This window comes from Bombina bombina, chromosome 1, assembly GCF_027579735.1.
Source record: "Bombina bombina isolate aBomBom1 chromosome 1, aBomBom1.pri, whole genome shotgun sequence".
NCBI classification, from domain to species: Eukaryota; Metazoa; Chordata; class Amphibia; order Anura; family Bombinatoridae; genus Bombina; species Bombina bombina.
Window position 1 is genome coordinate 1,343,833,799 of NC_069499.1, and position 12,726 is coordinate 1,343,846,524.

General features: G+C 35.1%; 1 protein-coding gene across 2 annotated transcripts in view; it reads left to right on the forward strand.

Moving 5' to 3' along the window:
- The first annotated feature begins 38 nt into the window (after positions 1–38).
- CIAPIN1 (cytokine induced apoptosis inhibitor 1) overlaps positions 39–12,726 on the forward strand; it is a 29,004-nt gene continuing 16,316 nt past the window's right edge. Inside the window, exon 1 of one of the 2 annotated variants that reach the window (XM_053702824.1) lies at positions 39–72. The gene's annotated coding sequence lies outside the window, so the exon portion shown is untranslated. Of the gene's footprint in view, positions 73–1,364; positions 1,516–12,726 lie in introns of those variants that run through there. The other variant, XM_053702815.1, reaches the window with a different exon arrangement.

The window sequence follows — 12,726 nt, forward strand, 5'->3', positions numbered from 1 at the left end:
GCTTGCGAGAGGCGGGTTTAGTTGTCAGTGAACGGAAGTAGAGAGTCATTGGATTGACACTAGAGCGTGCAGGTAAAGGAGACTATTGTCCGGGGAGAACTTATGTTATTAGTATATTACGGGTGGAAATGTATGTTTATTAGACGTATATGTGCTATATATTTATATTTGTTTCTTTCCTATGCGTGCCTGGCTCTTCACAAATGATGGATTGTGCGTATATAAACTTGTTAGACTGTTGTGCGTAATGAGGGCAATACTGAATGTGTGTGCAATGTATGTGTGTTATTATGGGACAGCTCGTTACTCATCACTTAAATCTTTGTGCAACTGTATATTTTAAAGAAAGGGTAGGGAATTTCTGCCAATGTCCACCACGATGATTTTACGCTTGTGATGTAAAACACAATTTTTTTACCCCGGTTTTTGCTTATTGGCCTTGAAGGAACATTAACAAGTATAAGATGTTTATATGTAATGAAAACAAAAACAAACTTATAATATACTTTATTTATTTTGTCCACATTTCATTTAACATAAAACTGTAGGCGTTCCAATTGCACTGGGTTACTCTAGTAATGGGCACTACTAGGTTTCCCTTATCATTCTCTTTGTGGACAAAAAAAATAAGACAGACAATAACTTTGTTAGTTACTTTATCAGTGTTCCCACCAGAACCTTTTTTTTAGCTGGTGCACCGCCTGGCTAAAATGTAAGCCAATAAGCAAAACTGAGCTAATATTAAAACAAATAAAACATTTTTATTGCACACATTATTATTAAATACATGTGTTAATATATGCAATTAATTTGTGCTTTGAATAGTAGAAAATGTTATAATATTAGAAAATATTACACTGCCCCCACCTGGTTACTTCACAGTTCCACCCGGCTGGCAACATTTTTGGTGGAGAACACTGTTTATCATTGTCATATTCCACACAGTCATTGCACAGTTCAGTGTTTGGACACGTTATTGCCTGTTCTATATCTGTCCCATATTGTCCTCAGCAAAAGAGAGAGATAAGGGAAATGTAAGATCCAACATAGCAGCACTCATTACAGCTGGCATTTATTTACTGCTTTAAGGGACAGTTTACTCAAAATACAAATAAATTTTAAGCAACGTTCTTCACAAGTTATACATGTTAGTGCTGGCTAATGTTTTTAAAGAGTGTTTTCGTTTTGTAGTAATATTTTTCTTAAAGGGCCATTATACACTCATTTTTTCTTTGCATAAATGTTTTGTAGATGATCTATTTATAAAGCCCATAAAGTTTGTTTTTTTTAAAAAATTATAATTTTGCTTATTTTTAAATATCATTGCTCTGATTTTCAGACTCCTAACCAAGCCCCAAAGTTTTATTTGAATACCGTCAGCTACCTATTCCAGCTTGCTCCTGTTTGTGTAAAGGGTCTTTTCATATGCAAAAGAAGGGGGAGGGGGGAGTGTCTTATTTGCCACTTGCAGTGGGCTTTCCAACTACCTTTTCAACAGAGCTAAACTGAAAGCTTGTAAGTAAGTTTTTAAACCATTTTATACTGGATTTTTATATCCGTATCTGTGCATCTTATTCTTTATAGTAGTGTCTATTACATGCAGTTATATGAAAATGAGTGTATACTGTCCCTTTAAGTGTTCATTTCTTCTGGGACTTAACCATACCCATGGTCATAGTTTCTATAAGGCCATCCATTCTGTCTTGCTGGTGTCCTGTCAGATCAGCCAATTCATCTGATTAGCCAATCACATCACTTCTGGGGATGCAGAATCAGCTGTCTGACCACAAATTCACTCACTACGCATGCTTTGTACCACATTCCCGAGCATGTCACCACATTCCCGAGCATCACCACATTCCAATCGATACACGTCACTGCCTTGTTAATCAGACATATACTTTTTTATGCTGCACTATAATTCCCCATCTGCCTCCGCCTTGGTGGCTCATTACCCGAGGTTCACTTGGGGTGGATGCCAGAGGATCGGCGGGGCACCCCCCTTGAACCTCCAAACGGAGGCAAAAAAGATAGTGAAGATGGGGGAATTACATTACAGTGCAGTGTATATATTTCTGATCAACAACGCATACAATGGAAGCAGCAGATCAGTTCCCTTGTCGAGATTTGCTACCTGCGGTGGAGCGCATGTGCAGTGAGTGAACTTGTGGTCACACATCTTAATCCAGGTCACCAGAAGTGACGTGATTGGCTTATCCGACAGAACACCAGCCCTCATGGTGACGTCACCGTAAGTGTGAACACAGCGCAGCATGCAATAAAAAACATGTCCGTGTTCATCATGCACAGTTTATTTCTTGTCCAGATGCCCTCTGTCTCTGTGCTTGTGATTCCCTGCAGCATTGTAGTAATAATATACAGTAATGATATTGTTGCAGTAATGAAACCGTATTCATAAGGCAATCAGCATAGCAGCTGATAGTAGCACAGATGCAAACTGTTTTCTGCACCAGTCTAATTAATACTTGTGTCAGCATGTTGTTTATAGTAAAAAGTACCACAAATTTGCCCCACTTTACTAATTACAATATTATATGTTAATGCAGCTAACGATTTGCAGCACATGAGTGAACTGGTCCTTTAATTTCACCTTAAAGGTACAGTAAAGTCAAAATCACAGTTTCAGGATTCAGTTTTTCCAATATAATTATTTTATCTATTTTGCTTTGTTCTCTTGGTGTAATTTGTTGGAAAGCATAACTAGGTCAGCTAAGGAGCAGCAATGCACTACTGAAAGCTAGCTGCTGATTGGTGGCTGCACATATGTACCTTTTGGACATTTGCTAAACAGATGTGTTAAGCTAAATTCCAGTAGTGCATTGCTGCTCTTTTAAAGGGCCATAATAGTTGAAAAGTTACATGCTCTAATAATTGGTTCATTAGAACCAGATATATAGTATATCATGGGTGTGGAAAATAATTAAAAAAAAATCTACTTGTCCAAGGGTCTAAAGTGGTAGCCCAATCTTACCAATCTACTCGTCCCACATGACAATCTACTTGTCCTGGCATGCAAAATTAGTGTATATATATATATATATATATGTACACAGGTAGCCCTCAGTTTACGCCGGGGTTAGGTTCCAGAAGGAATGGTTGTAAATTGAAACCCAGTTTATAATGTAAGTCAATGGGAAGTGAGGGAGATAGGTTCCAGGCCCCTCTCAAAATTGTCATAAATAACACCTAATACATTATTTTTAAAGCTTTGAAATGAAGACTTTAAATGCTAAACAGCATTATAAACCTAATAAAATAATCACACAACACAGAATATATAATTAAACTAAGTTAAATGAACAAAAACATTTGCTAAACAGCATTATAAACCTCATAAAATAATCACACAACACAGACTTCACTTGCATTTTTCAGCAAACAGTTCTTTCTATGCATTCCAATCTGGACTGATTTATAGACAGGAAGATCTTGTTCCTTTGAAATCTGCTTGATAGCTCAGGTCTGGTTAAACTGATTAATTTCAGCTTGCTTGGCTTTGCTGCAACACAAGCGGGCAGCTCCACCTACTGGCTATTTTAATAAATGCACTGCTTCTCAATGCTTTTCAATAGCAGTCACATGACTGGAAAAAAAGGTTGTTATTCTGAAACGGTGTAAATTGAACCGTTGTAAAACGAGGGCCACCTGTGTATATATATATATATATATATATATATATATATATATATATATATATATATATATATATATATTTAAAGTAAGAAGAACAAAAAGATGGGTTAATCCAGCACCAACTAAATTGAATGAGTGTATAAAAATTCACAGGGAGCCACCAGATCAGATCAGAGAGAAGAGCCTTTATTGAATAGTAACCTTCTCTATAAATACCACACATGTATAGGATCAAATAACCAAAACAGGCAATATCAGTGAGTAATCCTAAAAAACTTGGAATAATATGGCCATATATAATCTAATATACCGGTATATACTAAAATATACAAACAGTACACTCAATATCGCTAAGTCTAGACTATGTTCAAAGTGCACAAGTTATCATATAAAGCAACAATAGTCATAAAGATTGATGTACAATATTGTCATAGTACATATAATGATACACCAAAGGCTTAGCACCTGTCTTATATCCTTATGTTGCCAAGTCCAAATTTAACCCCACTGCTATGTGACATTAATAAATTACACCCATCACAAGATTCCAGTTCACACTTTTCAAACTTCACTTCTGGGTTAAACACTCACATTCGCTCGTTGTCCGGAACTCATCTCCCTCTTATAGACAAAACCCGGTATTCACCTGTGGTCTGCTTTGGAGACTCCACTATCGCGGAAGCCCGGCTCGTCCTTGCTCGGCGTTCTGTGTTTCTCTGTTACCCCTTCGTGTGTGTGCTCGTTGACGTTCAGGGCGTGCTTCCGTCACAATACCTGCAGTGGGGCGTGGTGGAAATCGCTGCCGTGTGTGCACTTTAGTGATTACTCAGGTAATTCTCAATGAACAGAAAAAAGGCACCTTCACGGTTATGCGGTTAAAAAGTCTTTTGTTTATTTCTTGAACAGCAAAACAAATTCTTGAATTCAGCTCAGGATGGAAAGTTTGGGTTGTTCCCAGTGACCCACTGACGCGTTTCGGCTCGCTGGCCGTAATCGTAGTGTGGTCTGTGTAGCCTCTCTCGGCTCTTTTTAAATCTGTAGGCTTTTGCCTATTGGTTAAAACCAAAAACCTGGGAATTAACCCATTACTTTCCAATTCATTTAAATACTCATATGTAAATACTATTACAAAGCCTTTCTTAGGACAATCAATTAATGTATATTATAAACATCCACATATATGACATGACTTCATAAAGTTACATTGGCACATTTCAGAAAATGATAAATTCATATCTCAATTAATACTCTTATATCAACATAGTAATAGAAGGAGAAAAAGGGCTATCAATGATTACATACTTAATTTTAAATAAGTTGTTAACTCCTCTTTTAACTATATACTATAATGGTACCCTCTTAGTGTAATGCAACCTTTTCCAGACAATCTAAGACTTAAATATCAATTTATATGACCCCTTGTTTTGGGTAAATTCATTCTTTAATATGTGTTGTCCCCAACTCCATAATTTAGCTGCCAGTTTTTGTGTTAATGTTCCGGGATCGATTTACATTATCTCTTAGACAGTCAGAGTCAAAAAATTTCATTATTTCTGGACACACAAACTATTTCCAGAAGTTGATCAGATCATATTCTGAATTTAATCCTTGTGGCAACCTCGTTTTTAGTCTGTGTATCCAGAATATTTCTTTCTTAGCCAAGAGTGACTCCCTATCACCTCCTCTTGAGCCCATTTTTGCATCATCTATTATTGTCCATCTAAGTGTTTTGCTACTTTTATTATGACAATTTTTGAAATGAAGCACAAGAGGTGTAGTTAGTTTACCTAATTTTATGTTTGAAAGGTGCTCTCTAATTCTATACCTTACTTCTCTAGTAGTGAGTCCAGTGTACTGTACTTCGCATTCTATACAAGTAAGCAGGTAAATGGAATAAGTGGCTCTACAATTTGAGCATCCTTTAAATTCAAAAACCTCTCCTGTTACACTGCTTTTAAATTCTCGTCTAGGGTCTAACTTCTCGCAGGCTTTACAATGTAAATTGCCGCATCTAAATACCCCTCTATGTTCTAACCATGAGCTTCTTCTTGGAAGCTCAGATTTCAACTGTGTGGGAGCAATTCTATTTCCAATAGACAGTCCTTTTCTGAATGCAAACCTGCACATTCTTGGACTCATCTCCTCCAACCCATCATCAGCTTTTATCATAAACAGATTTTTTCTGATGATTTGACAAATCTCCTCATACTGATTACTATATTTTCGTGACAAAAGTCACCCTTTTCTCCTCCTTAATATCACGCTTTTTTGACAAATCCCTATAATTAAGGTAAATTGACCTGTCTCGGCCATCAATATCTTTTCTTACTGAGTCAATATCTTTTTGTTGATATCCTCTTTTTCTCTCAATCTTTTACTAAGGTCGTCTGCTTGTATACTGTACGTGTCTATGTTTGTACAGTTTCTCTTGAGCCGTATATATTGACCCCTTATAACTGATTTACAGACCCTTTGGGGATGATTACTGCGGGCATGCAATATAGTGTTGCCCGATATGGGCTTTCTATATAATTCCACCTCAATTTTGCTTTGATTCTCTCCTTTAAGGGTAACATCTAAGTAGTTAATACTGCTCTTACCTACTTCAAAGGTGAAATTAATCCCCACATCATTTGTGTTCAGTCTTTCCACAAACCTCTTCGCCTCCTCAGGTCTACCACACCATACGAATATCAAATCGTCTATATATCGTTTGTAATAAACAATGTGGTCGCATAGGATGGTGCAAATTTTGCTCCCATGGCCGTCCCACATCTCTGGAGGTAAAATTCCCCCTCGAAGGCGAAGAAGTTGTGGCTCAGTAAAAATTCTGTTACTCGTAAGATGTACTTACATAAATCTTCATCAAAAGATTTGTTTCTATGAAGAAAATAGTTTAATGCCTCCAAACCTTTCTCATGTCTAATAGAGGAATATAACGAGACTACATCTATAGTCAACCATATGTAGTTTTCTTTCCAATCTATAGATTCCATTTCTAGTAATAACTGTTTGGTGTCTCTTAAAAAACTTGGTAACTGTTTCACCAATGGTTGGAGAATTTCGTCCAACCATTCTGAAAGATGTTCAAAAATAGAATTGATGCCACTTATTATAGGCCTTCCTACCACATTTTCTAAGGATTTGTGGACTTTGGGCAAAAGTACATATAAATACAATAGTACATATAATACCACGCTTATACCAGCATAAAATGTAGACATCCTGAAAGCATGTGTTTAGTCTCCAATTAGTCTCCAATGTGCTCATGCATTAGCATATGCAAGACAGTTCCATAGCAAAGCGAAGATGAATATTAAAGGGACAGTCTAGTATAAATTAAACTTTCATTATTCAGATAGGACTTTTAATTTTAATCAACTTTCCTATTTACTTTTATCATCAAATTTTGCTTTTTTCTCTTGGTATTCTTAGTTTAAACTAAACATAGTTAGGCTCATATGCTAATGTCTAAGCCTTTGAGGGCTGCCTCTTATCGCATGCTTTTTAAATCTCTTTTCAACACAAAGAGACAGAACGTACACGTGGGCCATATAGATAACACTGTGTTCAGGCACAGGGGGTTATTTAAGATTTAGCACAACACAATGCTAAATTTAAGACAATAGATAATAAACAGTCACAGTCATGTGATCAGGGGGCTGGAAGAAGGTTCTTAGTTACAAGGTAATCACAGAGGTAAAAAGAATATTAATATAACTGTGTTGGTTATGCAAAACTGGGGAATGGGTAATAAAGGGATTATCTATCTTTTAAAACAATAACAATTCTATGGTAGACTGTCCCTTTAAGCACACAGTCACTTGTAAGCAGTGTTATAGAGCAACTTGTTGTAGCGAAAATGAATGCTAAGCACACAATCACTTGTAAGTAATGCTTTTAGAGCGACTTGTTATAGCATAGACAAAAGTGAAGCAGACACAGGCGAAAAAGCACAAGGAATCCTGAGTGCATAAGTGGACAGAAAGAAGTCAGCACAGCATCCATAAACACATGAACAAGAGACCGGGTTTTTCAAGGCTAGTAGCCTACAGCTCACCAGACCAGGATTAGTGTTCCTCTTAACGATACTGCGGTGAAAGCGGTCAGAGCTGCCCCTCCGTCTCCTCCGATGAACTGTGTGATCCGCTGCAATTCACCTGAAAAGACAGTACAGGCCAATATTATCCCAAGTTGGCGTCTCACGCCTCCAGCTTCACAGAGGCATGACCTTCACGCTACGCGCGTTTCACCCGTAGTAATTATTGTTGGGCTTTTTCAAGCGTCATACCATTGGTTGCATGTAGGCAACTTATATAGCCATCTCATGATTAATTCCGGTGGAATATACTACATTGGATTACTCATAAAGCTCACACATATTGAACGTACATATTCACAAAAATAAACAGTTATATTCCTATATCTATATGTATACATATAATAAACTAGAGAGTGGGAATTCAAAACAAAGTATTAAATGTTAACTAAAATTCAAATTATAATAGAACATCAATTATAAGGAAAACCATAATGCCCTTATATTTACTATTTACCAACTTAAATCATAAAACCCAAAGTTATCTATATTATAAAGACCTAGTCAAATAGAGCATATGCAGGTATACATGTAACAATAGAAACATTTTTCATTTCTAATTTTGGTAGTGTAATAAATCCACATTATAGCTGAGAAAAAGAGCAAAATTGATTTCTATTTTATAGATATGTGGGTATATAAGTAATGTTTTGGAACAATTTTATTTTTAATAATTTATAGTATAATAGGTGACCTTTTAACTGAGGAAAGGAGCGTAATTGATTTCTTCATTAAGACCATTAGGTTTTAAAGAATTCATATTGTATATCCATTTACATTCTGCCTTCAATAATGCCTGGTCAATATCTCCACCTCTATCCTTTAAATCTATCAATTCCAAACCCATCCATCTAAAATCAGTATCTATACTATTGTGGTGTTCCTGGAAATGTCGAGCAATTCCACTAGTTTTGATATTTTCATTCAAGATATCTCTCCTATTCTTTCGTGTAATTCCCTATAGGTTTTTCCTATTTAGAATTTCGGACAGGAACACGTCACCATATAAACCACTCCAATGCTCTTACATGTTATGTGTCCCTTTATTCTAAATGCTCTACCTTCCAAATTGACAATTTTATTGCCTTTAATCATAAACTTACAGATAATGCATTTTCTGCAAATAAAAGATCCATTCTCTTTTTTCTTTTTTGCTAACCAGTTCTCATTTAAATCTTTATTTATAAAATGACTGGCTACAAGTTTATCGTTCAATGAAGGCGCTTTTTTTGCAGTTAATGAGGGATATTCACCCACAATTTCTTTTACCTCTGGGTCTAGAGTGAGTAAATTCCAATGTTTCTTTAATATGGCTCTTATATCCTGCCATCTATCATTATATACTGAAGTATATCTTACAATGGGCTGTTTGCATTCCTTGTCCTTATATAATAAAGTTTCTCTATCTGATGCCTTAGCTCTTTTATAGCCCTCCTTAATACATTTTGTCGAGTAACCTCTTGCTATAAATCTTTGTTTGATCAACCGCCTGAAGTTTAAATCCTTCAATTGTGGAACAGTTTCTACGGTGTCTGAGAAACTGCCCCACAGGAATGGATTCAATCTGACTTTTTGGATGATGACTGCTAGCCAATAACAATGTATTTGCAGACATTGGTTTCCTATAGGATTCAGTGATAAGAACATTACCCTTCTTCATAATCTTTAGATCAAGAAAGGTTAATTCACTATTACTGTATTCATACGTGAATTTTAAATTAAAAGAGTTATTGTTTAGAGTTTGCATAAATATATGTAAATTGTCTATAGTCCCATTCCATAGCAGGGGGACGTCATCTATATAGCAGGCCCAGAGATCAATCATAGGTTCATATTGTGCTGGATGCTGGTATATCTAAAATAGTATTAACCTCCCACATGCTTAAATAAAGACAGGCATAAGTGGGGGCACAACATGCCCCCATGACTGTGCCCATCAACTGTCTATAATATTTTCTATCAAATAGAAAATAATTATGTTCCAACATGAAGCCAATTAGCTTGAGTACAAAATCAGTGTGTTTCTCATATTGTGATCCTCTTTGTTTTAAATAATTACACGCTTCAATCCCTTGATTATGTGGGATGCATGAATATAAGGCCTCTTCATCTATAGAGACCAGGATTGTCGCTGTACTCACACTAATATTGTCCAATTTTTTTAAGTACATCCCTAGTATCTTTCACATAAGATGGTAAGGACAGAAGAGGTGGACGCAAACACCAATCAATATATTTACCTACATTTTCACATAAACCATTGATCCCTGCCACTATAGGTCTCCCAGGGGGAAGTTGTTTATTTTTATGTAACTTTGGAATCGGAACTGTCTTGCATATGCTAATGCATGAGCACATTGGAGACTAAACACATGCTTTCAGGATGTCTACATTTTTATGCTGGTATAAGCGTGGTATTATATGTACTATGACAATATTATACATCAATCTTTGTGACTATTGTTGCTTTATATGATAACTTGTGCACTTTGAACATAGTCTAGACTTAGCGATATTGAGTGTACTGTTTGTATATTTTAGTATATACCGGTATATTAGATTATATATGGCCATATTTTTCCAAGTTTTTTAGGATTACTCACTAATATTGCCTGTTTTGGTTATTTGATCCTATACATGTGTGGTATTTATAGAGAAGGTTACTATTCAATAAAGGCTCTTCTCTCTGATCTGATCTGGTGGCTCCCTGTGAATTTTTATACACTCATTCAATTTAGTAATTTGGTTTAAATTTAGTTGGTGCTGGATTAACCCATCTTTTTGTTCTTCTTACTTTAATCATATTATAGCCTTTTGGGTTCCGTGCACTGGTTCATCTGCCAGTATTGTGTTAGTCAGGTGTTCCATTAATAAATATATATATAATTTCGTTTTGAGGTTTGTTAATAAGTATATAATGGGATGAATACGCGAACATGCTAAAACCTGGGAAGTGAAGAGTTAGTGTGTGGGTTAATTTAAGATAAGCGCCAAGTTATTATCCTTTAGCTCCCTCACAGGTAATCTTCCCTATGATTACCACTTTCTAGTATAAACCAAACAAGAGTCAATTATTGAAGTTTGGGAGCGCTAAAAAAAGCTTGAAGGACAATATGGAGATTATAATTTTCACATATATTTATTGCTAGTAGACAATCTAAAAACATATATAAATCAAAGATACATAAAAACAATAATGTAAGCAAGATAATCGGTCTAGGGTTGGATGACAGAATAATCTGAATAAAATTGTGCTAATATACTATGGTTTGGGACGTCTCCCTTTTTATGCAATATACTTTATAATGGTTTAATTTCTCGTGTATCTTAACCTTTATGTCTTAAATATTACAACATGCTAATTTATTATAATAATTAACGATTGCTATGTATACCACCTTAATCCACCTTATATATACATCTAAAAATGTATCTTTAAAAAGATATTTTCTTGACCATTGTCAGATTAAAATGTTCATAAAAAATGCTTTGATGTTTAAAAGTCTTTTTCTAACTTTTGTAGCAATATGCAGAGTTCCAGTATAAAAATATTTTGTAATCCAATAAACTTCCGTTATTTCTTAGAGGGATAACCTTGTAACACTTCAGTCTTTTTTATGCAATTTGTAACAAGTATTTCTAATGAGCTTACCGGCTCTTCTGACACCTGCTGTGTCTGGCGGTTTGTTTGTTTATCTTACCAGGAAGATATTTATGCCTTTTCTCTCTCCAATCTTGTACGATACAAGATTAGCCTGTAAGCTTGGTTCTTTGGAGCCTGTTTTGGTCTGTGTGGCTCTGATGGTGCAGTACCTTCTGTTCGGGATATCTTTGGCTGTCAGTTTTGGCAGCAGGCTTTCGAGTCAGGTAAGTACTTGCGCTACACGCTCCGGCGTGTTTGGCGGCTCCTCCGATACTCAGTGTACAAACGGCCGTTTGTTTTAAGCTTCTTTTCTTCTTCCCCTGTACTCAAATGATGATTGAGATCCTGCAGGGGATATATGAGCTGTATAGGTTACGTCTACGCGTTTCGCCGGTTGGCTTTATCAAGACGGATGGTTTGTGTTCTGAAGCCCGGTATTTTTAAAGAACCCTCTTCTCTTCCTGATTGGTTGATGTTTTTTTTTTTTTTCTCCCCCTTTCTATTGGTGATTTATTCAGATGGCTTTTACTAAAAATTTAAGGTGGATTAACGGGTTGCACCTATCTTTTTCAGATAGTATAGATACATTTGTTCAATTTATAAGGTGGATTCTTCAGTTGTATCAATCTTTTTCAAATGGTATATATAAATTTTAGTTATTTTATTCGATTTATAAGGTGGATTATTGAAATCTTCTAATATATACATCAATGTTTCTAGTCAACTTATAAAACATATTAATATACTATTTATAGATTTGTAATGGATTTTTTATATATCCAGACCTAAAAGTGGATTATTTGATTATACATATCTTTTCAGGTGATATAAATGGATGTGTGTTATTTCATACAATTATCACATTTTTATGGTATATTTCTCCATTCTTTTATTAGAATATATAACCATCAATTTTTTTAGTCAATATATTAATTAGTGTGTTGTATATATAGTTTTCATTATTCTATATAATTCCAACTCTTATTCTTCCGGTTTACATAGTTCTTTTACTAGATTTGTCCTTATATATTTGATATAATGTTATTGAATTATAAACAATTTTTAGTGACTTATTTCTGAATTTCTTATTTAAAATATATCAATTTAATTATAGATTTTGGAGTAGTGAGATAGATAATAATTTGTAAATAAAGATTTTTATAAAGAGTAATTCAATTCCTATATTTTCTAGAAGGTTTTTATGATCTTGTTGAAATGTTAAATTTTACTAATTTTATTTATTTTCATCTTTATGAGGTAAGGAATGGGGAAAGATCCAGTTCAGAATTTAGTCCTGATGGATATAAAGTCTGCATGTTATAAATTAATT